This window comes from Sinocyclocheilus rhinocerous, unplaced genomic scaffold (assembly GCF_001515625.1).
Source record: "Sinocyclocheilus rhinocerous isolate Xijiao unplaced genomic scaffold, SAMN03320098_v1.1 scaffold1470, whole genome shotgun sequence".
Classification (NCBI taxonomy): Eukaryota; Metazoa; Chordata; class Actinopteri; order Cypriniformes; family Cyprinidae; genus Sinocyclocheilus; species Sinocyclocheilus rhinocerous.
In genome coordinates, this window is record NW_015652166.1 from 104,130 (window position 1) to 114,972 (window position 10,843).

Genomic DNA, 10,843 nt, shown 5'->3' on the forward strand with positions numbered 1-10,843 from the left:
AAAAAAGTTGCTAGGTTTGTCAGTATGAATATTCTATGGAAAAAAGCCGCTAAAAGGGTCTGAAAGTTGCTAAATCTAGTGCTAAAGTCGCGCTCGTGTGTGTGTGAGACGCGGGAGCTGATGGCAGGGGGCGGTGGATATTTGTGGCGGTCAATGTGGATATTGTGGATGAGTTCTTCTGTGTCATCATCACGTTCTATTAGTTCTACAGCTTCAGTTTCTGAACTTTCACGCTTAGTAACACATACAGCTGTTCCCTCACCACAGTGCAACAGTGAAAAGGGACTTCTTTCAAACAGTGTCGCGTTCCGAACGTTGTTTAAGCGACATACACCGGTATTGCGGTATTTTAAAAAGTCATATCATAACAAAAATAAACACCGGTATTCGGTATGAACCGGTATACCGTCCAGCACTACGTTAATAATTAAAATGTTAAAACATAACCACAAAACATTAGACATGAGACTGCTGTAACAGAATCTCTTATCAGCACTGCCTGTGCAAAGTCATATTCCACTCTTCCATGTAAAATGTGGTTTATGTAAAATATACTAAGAAAAAGTGTTAGTTTGACACTCGACAGCATGCTTGGTTTGTCTCCTCAGAACTGGAACTAGCTATGACACAGGATCCTTGCGGACTAGAATTAGACATCAATGATTTAATTGATTGACTCTGCAGGGAAATAAGTGGGCATGCTATTATACAGACACACTGGTGTTGGTTCAACTGCATAAACAGACGTATCATCAGCAGAAATCATCCTGTAACACACCCTCACCGGCCAATGTAATTACACACAACAGACCCGTTTACACAAGGCCAGTGATGGACATTTGACTCCCAAATATTTGTTGCTGGCTTTACAAACACTGAGCAGGCTGGACGAGCTGCTGTTGATTAGTTTACTGAGTTCTTGGCTCGTCATTGAATGGCTTCACGTGCGTATCGCTGTCAAACAAACCACCTCACCATCACAAAGCAAAACCTCAGTGCTGGAAGTCTGGCAGCTCTACCTGGACTCGTCCATCACTCGAGTCAGTTGAGGCATCTGTGTGTGTAAAGTGATGTTGATGTGCCACAAATGTAATTATGGAAATTCTCTTTGCAGTAGCAATCGCTCTTGTATAAACAAGTTTATTTTTCTGTTTCTTAAGGAAATGTTGTTGTGCTTTATTGTGCAATACGGCCACAGTAGAGTTCAACAGTTTGTTACCAGGTTCATCGGTGGTATATGCTTTTTTCAAGCTGTCTGTTCACATTATTTCAATTAATTTTGACAGCTGAATTCATTGTGAAAAGCTACATTACGCATGATGCTGTACAGAAAATTCCATCAATCAGAGAGTTGTGGCACGTAAAATATGCCAAAACACACAGTAATCGAGTCTCGCTATGCTGTTTCGATATGCATATTTTGCAATACATTTAAATAGTGTTCCTATAAATATAAACAACTTTAAATCGATAGTTTTATATTTCTACATCATTTTTAGTTTGATTGTGTCATTTGCAATGCCTAATGGGAGTATAGTTCTTTCCCTTATGAAAGCTGTGAATTTTCCAGTTCTGTCCCTTTTTATTTTTGTCTGAATTTTTGGCTTAAAATTTAAGTTTGTAATGTTGTGATTCACCTCGTTGCTGATTAGTTTTGTTCATGGCTTATAATGCTTTAAAGGGGTCATATGATGCTGCTAAAAAGAACATTATTTTGTGTATTTGTTGTAATGAAATGTGTTTATGCGGTTTAAAGTTAAAAAAACACATTATTTTCCACATACTGTACGTTATTGTTTCTCCTCTATGCCCCGCCTTGCTGAAACGCGTCGATTTTTACAAAGCTCATCAGTCTGAAAAGCGAGGTGTGCTCTGATTGGCCAGCTATCCAATGCGTTATGATTGGCCGAATACCTCAAGCGTGAGAAGGAAATGTTACGCCCCTCACCATACTGTGATGCGTGCGCTGAGGCGGGCTGGACTCCGCTTTGTCCATGGTGAAAGCCGATCCGGCGATCCACAGCACTAAGTTGAAGTATTCCCTCAGCGACCATCACACATCTGCTCGAGGCATGACGAAGCGGATATCGTCCTCTTTTGGAAGACCAAACAAAGTAGTTTCGCTTTCACAACGAAGCACACAGCGTCTTCACGACATGGCTGCAGCGTCAACAATACTACAGCGAGAATAAAAGTTACGCCTTCTTTCTTTGCGTGAACATTTGGGCGGCGTTATGCAAATCTTCCCACATAGTGAGGTAGATATGTGGGGGCGTGTTAGAACGAGCCGTTTTAGGTAGGCGTGGCTGACTCTGAACTTTTATAAAGAATATCTTTTTGGATTTGAGACTTTAGTCTTTGCAACTTTACAGATCTTCTTTATGCACCAAGAGCTTGTAACACACCAAAGAGAAAGGAAAAATTGAAATCGCATCATATGACCCCTTTAACAAAGACTTTTTAAAAATCCCATGGGACAAATGAATGAAAAAAAAAATCAGAAGCAGGCACTGATGTTGTGAAGTAAGGTGCTGTAAGGCATTGCTATGCGGTTGCTAGGGTGTTCTGAGTGGTTGTTGACATGTTGCTATGCGGTTACTAAGGGGTTCTTCTGTCTGGAGTGAAACAGTCTTGTTTCACCCTACAATGATAAAAATCCACCCACTCCTTATTTTTTAATCCCCATTAAACCAAATCAGTCTCACAAGGCGCGTAAGACTGAACATAAGAGTCTTCATTATCTGAGCCACTGGGGACGCAGTGGCTTACTTCTGTTTTTCAAGGTAATGCGTCTCAAAATCTACCTAAAGCGGTGTGTTCGATACATCGATACAACAATGTATCGTCACAGAGATTTGACGATACAACTACAGAGACAGCTGTATCGATATCGCGGCACGCGCGCAGCAGTGGACCACGCTTAATTTGAATACAAGAGCAGCGTTGAAAAGTGCAAGGTTTCTAAAAAATAATGAATAGAGTATATTAGGCTACAACAAGGTTTAATCAGGCTGCAGAGGAACACAACCGGGATTGCCTGATATAAAGAGACGTAACCCCCGAAACAGAGCTTCACATTTGTGCAATATGGAAATATCTAACCTGGCAACCATACGCTCTCTCTCTCCACTGTGGATAAACGCGCTTGCTTTCTGAAAACACAGGTTAACTTGCAGTTTAGCGATCTCTACTTCGATATTCTATTCTCAGAAAAGTGTAATTCATCAATTGTTCATTTACGAGAGAGAGACTGTATGAATTTTTTCATACAGTCCTCCGTTTTTGCCGCGTTTCTCTATGAAGATTGAAGCTGTGGCTTTAATTGCTTTAGAAACAACAGTGTTACCAGCTCCTTGTTGAGAAAGATAATGTAGCTCTTCAGCGATTAAACTATTTTATTGATAAAATTGCGGGGCAGCGCTGAGAAGTTTCTGTGTTGCTGAATGCGCTGTGAGCTACAGTGAAGACAGCGCATTAGTTTAGAATGCTTCTCATTTTTATTTTTATTTTTTAAACATAAAAAGTGTGTTAATTTGTGCAATGATTACCTACCAGCAATGTAAAGATGATTGTTTTAATGTATTAGAATGAGTGCATTACAATATACTGTATATTTATTAGAATGAGTACATTATTATTTGTGGGCCTAAAAAAAAACAACATGCAAACAATCAGAATATTGTACCTGGTGGGGAGTGCACAATGCGAACATGAAACATACGCCATTACTTATATTGTAGTCTACAGTGGCACAGTTAAGGAGGCCCCCAAAATGACATTTGATGTATACATCATCTGAAAGCTGGATAAATAAGCTTTCCATTGATGTATGGTTTGTTAGGATATGACTACATTTGGCTGAGATACAACTATTTGAAAATCTGGAATCTGAGGGTGCAAAAAAATCAAAATATTGAGAAAATAATCTTTAAAGTTGTCCAAATGAAGTTCTTAGCAATGCATATTACTAATCAAAAATTAAGTTTTGATATATTTACGGTAGGAAATTTACAAAATATATTCATGGAACATGATCTTTACTTAATATCCAAATGATTTTTGGCATAAAAGAAATAATGTTTTGATATATTTACAGTAGGAAATTTACAAAAAATCTTCATGGAACATGATCTTTACTTAATATCCTAATGATTCTTGGCATAAAAGAAAAAATGATAATTTTGACCCATACAATGTATTGTTGGCTATTGCTACAAATATACCCCAGCGACTTAAGACTGCTTTTGTGCTCCAGGGACACAAATGATCTGTGGGGTATTTTGAGCTGAAACTTCTCAGAAACATTCTGGGGACACCAAAGACTACTACCAATATTACATCTTGTAAAAAGGGGCAAAATAGGCCCTTTAATGAGCAGTCTTAAAATCGAAGATTATTCAGTTGATCTTTTCAGTCCATTTTGATTGATTTCATGTCTTGTCATCATCTGATAATCTACTCGGTGCACATCTGGATCAGAGGAGCATAACTGTAGAATGTGGTTTATATTCAGAGGATGGTCAGTGTCAAGAGCGTGTTTGACCTTGCTGAATGAATCATTTATTAATTAAATGTTTTAGTCGACCTTGTCTGACACACATCTGGGATTGGGACGGTTGCCATTAGGCATCATTAGTGCTCTGTAAATAGACTATAATGAGTCTTTGGGGCTGTCCGTCATACAGTACAGTGTTTTCCACAAGACACAAACACACAAATGCCAAAGTCTCAAGGTTTTTCTGGTTTTGTGCTCCAGGGACACAAATATACCCCAGCGACTTATACCCCTGACTTATGACTGGTTTTGTGTTTTTCTGGTTGGCATGCTCTAGTTTAGTGCCTGCTAGTAGATCATAACTAAACCATCTGGTTCAATAATCGTTCTCCATATACACGGCAGATATTTGAATATATTGTAATAGCAGTGCAAGCAGAGCAAATGCACTGAAATGAATGGGAATGCCATTGCATAGCGTTCTGAATGTATTAAAAACCTCTGTGAATCCACACACTACTTATCATTCACACACTCACTCTTCTGACGTCTGCTTGAGTTCCCAGCACTCGACAAACCCCTGTTCCTCGCAAAACGCTCTACACACTTCCTCACGGTCCTGCCAGACACACACACACACACACACACACACAGTGCACTGATAGGTTGAGCAGAGAATGGCCAGAGTGGAGTCACATGACCAGAGCGGCCAATGAGAGCTCAGGAAGCGCTGTCGTCTGACCCTCACAGGCGTGTCTGACTGCGGTGAAGAGGAATGCTTGCATTAACACAAGTTCTGAAATAAGACAGAGAGAGTCTTAAACTGAACTTTATCTGACCTTGTACCTTGATGTTTGCAGCACTGATGCATTTGACTGCTAAACGCAGCTTTGTAAAAACAAGCATTTTATGATAAACTAAAATATATTTTAATGTCATTTCTATTGAAACCTGTATGTCATGTATTTAATTACACATTAGTAATGATGAAGCTGCAATTTAGTACATGTACAATGTAATATCAAATAACATGCTACATGTTATAATCAAGCGCTGTACATGTGCTTTAGTACGTTAATCAACACATCAAAATAAGTTTGTTTACTTTTTATTAAAACATAATGATTTAAAATGTTCTTTAAAGTATAACGTTTAATTTGGGATTATTACAAAGTGCACTTTTGAAAAGTGTAAGAAACAGTCAAGAATGTGTCTCTTTTCAAGTGCACTTAAGTGTTCTTCATTGATATTACATTATCTGCAAGTACAGTGTTTTAAAAACATACTTAAGATTTGAAGTGCACATTCAATACAGCTGACCCTTCGCAGGGAGTTTGATTGACAGGCGATCTGACCAATCATAACGCCAAATCTGCCATACCTTCTGATGTTCATTCATGTTTACTTCATGCTTTAAGTAAATATGAGAAGACGATTGGTTCACATACTGCTTGAACTGAGGCAATACAGCGATCTGTCACAAAACGGTATTTGTTGTTTGAATTTCTTTAAAGAATTACCAAATTTGAAGCCATGCTGCTTTCACGCCACATATGTTCTCACGCAGTAAAAATACATCTCGGAGCAAAGAGTACACTGACAACATGCCGACAGACAAGACGGAGCAGGTTACTTCTGGTATGAAACATGGTCTCATCTTTCAATTTTTGTCATTTAAGAAGTTCAAACAGTAAAAAATACCATTTTGGCTCTTTAATGTGTCATGACAGATCGCTGTAGCGCCTCAGTTCAAGCGGGACGTGAAGCGATCATCTCTTCCTCTATACTACTTATAGCATGAAATAAATAAAAATAAACATCAGAAGGTATCTTGTTTCAACCGCAGGAAGATGTCAGTACACAACATTTTCAAGTTCAAGACCACTGACGTTAATCTACTCTCCTGTCTTGTTTGTTTGTCGGACAAAAATGGCAGATTTGGCGTTATGATTGGTCAGATCGCCTGTCAATCAAGCTCCCAGCAAAGAGTCAATCGAGTGCACTTCATTTTCACAAGGTCACTCTCTCTGTTATATCTAGTACAATTTGTTGTGACAAGTTGTTTTAGCACAGTGAATTCAATTTCAGTGGTCTGTTCTTGAACAGTCTAGAGAGATTGAATATATCTATATATCTTTATGAACTGCTCTCACAACAGGAAGAACACAAACGCTGCACCCAAACATTAAAACAGAAGTGTGTTACCCGGTCACTGATTCAACTTCTGTTTTATAAAACTGTCATCTCTTAAATGTAACTCATGGGATTTAAAAGAACAGTTCACCTAAATTAAAATACTGTTCATTTATTCACATACCAGTTCATACTGTTAATTATTCACTCTCATATCTGTATGTTGTTATTTTCTATTATCTAATATAGGGTGATCAGTCACATGTTGTTTAATGGCTCTGTTGATTGGCTCAAAAAATGGATAGTGCTAAACCTCCTTGAGTGACAGCACAGTAATAGAGTTTTGTGGCAAAAACCCATTAAATTCATGATGAAATGGATGTAGAGACAGATTTTTTCTTCTGTATTATTAGGTTCTATGCATCGGCTGTTGATTGGATGTTGAGATGTGGTACATAAGTGCAAACTAAATTTTCAGACACTGAAAATGTAATTGCATTATCATTTAAATGTATATTAAATAAAAGTAGCTGAACTTTAGTGTCCCATGTAAGTAGGTACCATTATACTTAAGTTTAAAATTACACACAACTACAAGTATGTTTTATATGCAATTCTTATGTGTAATTTTTATATATAATTTCTATTGTCTTTGAAATATGGTCAAAGTGTTACTGCTGAATGTACAGACAAACATTTATGATAAACTAAAATAAACTTTAATGTCATTTCTGTTGAAGCCTGTATGTCATGTACATTATTTATTTGTAATGATGGATTTAGTACATTGAAAATATATTAACTTTTAAATATAATATCAAATAACACAGTTAAAATTACAAACACCTATAATCAGCTCTTTAAAAGTACTTTACATGTGCTTTAGTATGTTAGTCAACACAGCAAAATAAGTGTAATTGTTTAAAGCATGACAAAAGATTTTGGAAAAAAATAAATAAATGTACTGTTCCATAATTATGATCGGAAAGTCCTGTATATGTCACCAAAGTGAAGCCTTGATTAAACTTTAAGAGATCAAAAAAATTACACCAGTAAGACCAGACCCACTTTATATCAAGTGTTCTGAACTATGTATACTTACATTTAAATTAATAATTTACAATACAATGTTCTTCTTGAGTGCATACATGCTTTTACACTGTTCTTATATTTGAAAATCCTGCATACATCTGTAATTAATTTCTGTAGTTACATCTATAATTACACTGTTGACCCTCTATCCCTTAAACCTAACCAGACCACCAAACCTGTCCCATTTTTACCCGTATTTCACCTTATAGCAGCAAATATGTTTAGCAATTCAACATGAACACAATAGGTACATTACCTAACAATTAATTCTTTTATTATTAAGTACATATACAACATTTAGAAAAACCTAATATAAAGTAGGACCTAAGACCTATATGCATTTATTAAAAAGATATGTTGGATTTCATTTCATGCCATCTTTAAAAATGTGTGTTGACTTTGCAATCAGAATTTCTGTCCATGCAAAAGTACTAAACAGAAAGTGAAATATACAGTATTGCTTGTTGCTGCATGCTGCAACCAAAATGCGAAGATGTAATGCAAACATTGGCAAATCCAGCAGGGCTCATTGTAGCCGTCTGGTGCTTTGTAAACACAATTGTGATTCCAGGTGATCTGTTTAAACCTGTGCACTCCGAATCAGAGAAGACAGTCAATCGGATTAGAGCTGTTGTCCTGATGCTTTCCAGTTTTTTTTGTGCAATATGCATCAGAAGGTCAAAGTGCATGTCTTCAATGAGTGAGATAAGACTGAGAGACTTTCATCAGTGTAGCAGAAAAACAGTCAGGAAGATACTAGCTCTTCTGAGGAATGTGATTGCCATGCGATGTTTGTCACTGAGATATTTCCCCATTCTGACTATACACACTTATATGCACATTTCCCTCATTTCTTTGCTGCCAACTGTGAAATCATTCAGTCAGTTGCATCAGTGACCGCATCCTTCCACTCTTTAGTTCGGTGAAATCTAAGGGCGGGCCGTTGAGTGCAGATTCAGGCTTAGCTGTGGAATATCTAAAACACCATGTAGTTTCAGCCGTAATTAGACTGTGTTATCGGGGTCTTAGTACAGGATTAGTACAATTGATTCAAAAAATTCATCTTTTGTAAAAAAAAATAAATAAATAAAATACTAAGTGCATGTAATAATAACGCAAAGCAATAATAATGCAAGGCTTGGCAAGCGGCAGTAATAATTAGGAGGCCACTATAGAGTCACCACATCACACAAACCTCAGCTATACTGTGCAGATCACATACACACATCACATCTGCCTCAGTCTGATTTCAGATGCCTCCTGCCCTGTAATGTTAAACAGCATGTGTGTTCTTCCTCTTCAAAATGAAAAACAGCTCAAACTCAACATCTTTGAACGGCTTATCTAGATCAACTGTGGTCTTGAGGTTGTAACGTAACCAGTCACTCCACCCACTTGAAGCCCATGCACGATCTGTGTAAGTCAAAAGTAAAGAAGGTGTCTAGGAGCCAAAGCCATCTGTGAGCACAACATACTGTAGCTGGAACAAAGCTTTACATCTGCAAGCTTCAGAGATGCTGTGTCAGATCGAGTGATGTCATATGTCACTGTTAAACATGGCCCAGTGCATGTACCCATATCAGATTTTATGACACGGTTGTGTTTGCTAAGGCAGCACTGTTATTTTCACTCATACTGAGGATTAGAGGTTTGGAGGTTTTAGAACAAACAGCATTCAGTGTTTGCATCATCCTGCAGCGTTTGCATGATTCCTCAAGCCGTATGTGTTGTTGAGGAGCGTGTGCTGCTGCTGTAGTAAGTGATAGGATGCACCATTTTCACCTGCTGAAGACAAACAAAATAAAACAGGTGAAAGGTTAAAGAGATGTGAGGGTGCAGGACTCTTTACAAATAATTAGGAGGCCACTATAGAGTCACCACATCACACAAACCTCAGCTATACTGTGCAGATCACATACACACATCACATCTGCCTCAGTCTGATTTCAGATGCCTCCTGCCCTGTAATGTTAAACAGCATGTGTGTTCTTCCTCTTCAAAATGAAAAACAGCTCAAACTCAACATCTTTGAACGGCTTATCTAGATCAACTGTGGTCTGTCTTGAGGTTGTAACGTAACCAGTCACTCCACCCACTTGAAGCCCATGCACGATCTGTGTAAGTCGAAAGTAAAGAAGGTGTCTAGGAGCCAAAGCCATCTGTGAGCACAACATACTGTAGCTGGAACAAAGCTTTACATCTGCAAGCTTCAGAGATGCTGTGTCAGATCGAGTGATGTCATATGTCACTGTTAAACATGGCCCAGTGCATGTACCCATATCAGATTTTATGACACGGTTGTGTTTGCTAAGGCAGCACTGTTATTTTCACTCATACTGAGGATTAGAGGTTTGGAGGTTTTAGAACAAACAGCATTCAGTGTTTGCATCATCCTGCAGCGTTTGCATGATTCCTCAAGCCGTATGTGTTGTTGAGGAGCGTGTGCTGCTGCTGTAGTAAGTGATAGGATGCACCATTTTCACCTGCTGAAGACAAACAAAATAAAACAGGTGAAAGGTTAAAGAGATGTGAGGGTGCAGGACTCTTTACAACTGGGAAAATAAGCATCCTTATGGAAGCTTGGTTCCACCTTGCAATAAAAAAAATATATTAAAAAAAAGGTAATTGCAACCTTTTATCTCACAATTCTAACTTTTCCCCTCAAAACTGCCAGATGACTTTTTTTTCTCAGAAATCTTTCTTTCTATGTCGACATGCTTTTTGTCTCTCGCTTTTCAAACTTTAATATCTTCTCTCCCTGCGTCACTCCCTTCATGTTACTCTCCCATCCCTCTCTTATCCTAAGCTGTCTCTTCACATCATCTCTTGCTTCCTCATTTATCCTGTGAATTTTTAATTACTATGAGTATCAGAATTTCAAACAGTCCATTTCAACATATCAATCAACGTCATTTAAAATACATAGTGTTTTTAATGTAAAAATATAATGTATGACGTCTCGCCTGCTCAGCAAAGCTGCATTTATTTAGTCAAAAATACAGTAGAACTGTAAAAATGGTTAATATTATTACATTTTAAAATAACTGTTGTCTATGTGAATCTATGTTAAACTGTAATTTATTTCTGTGATCAAAGCTGTATTTTCAGCATCATTACTCCAGT

At 37.7% G+C, this 10,843-nt stretch overlaps 1 pseudogene; it reads left to right on the plus strand.

Annotated features, from left to right (window-relative positions):
- LOC107713899 (ceramide synthase 2-like) overlaps nucleotides 1-10,843 on the plus strand; it is a 27,842-nt pseudogene that overhangs the window by 7,565 nt on the left and 9,434 nt on the right.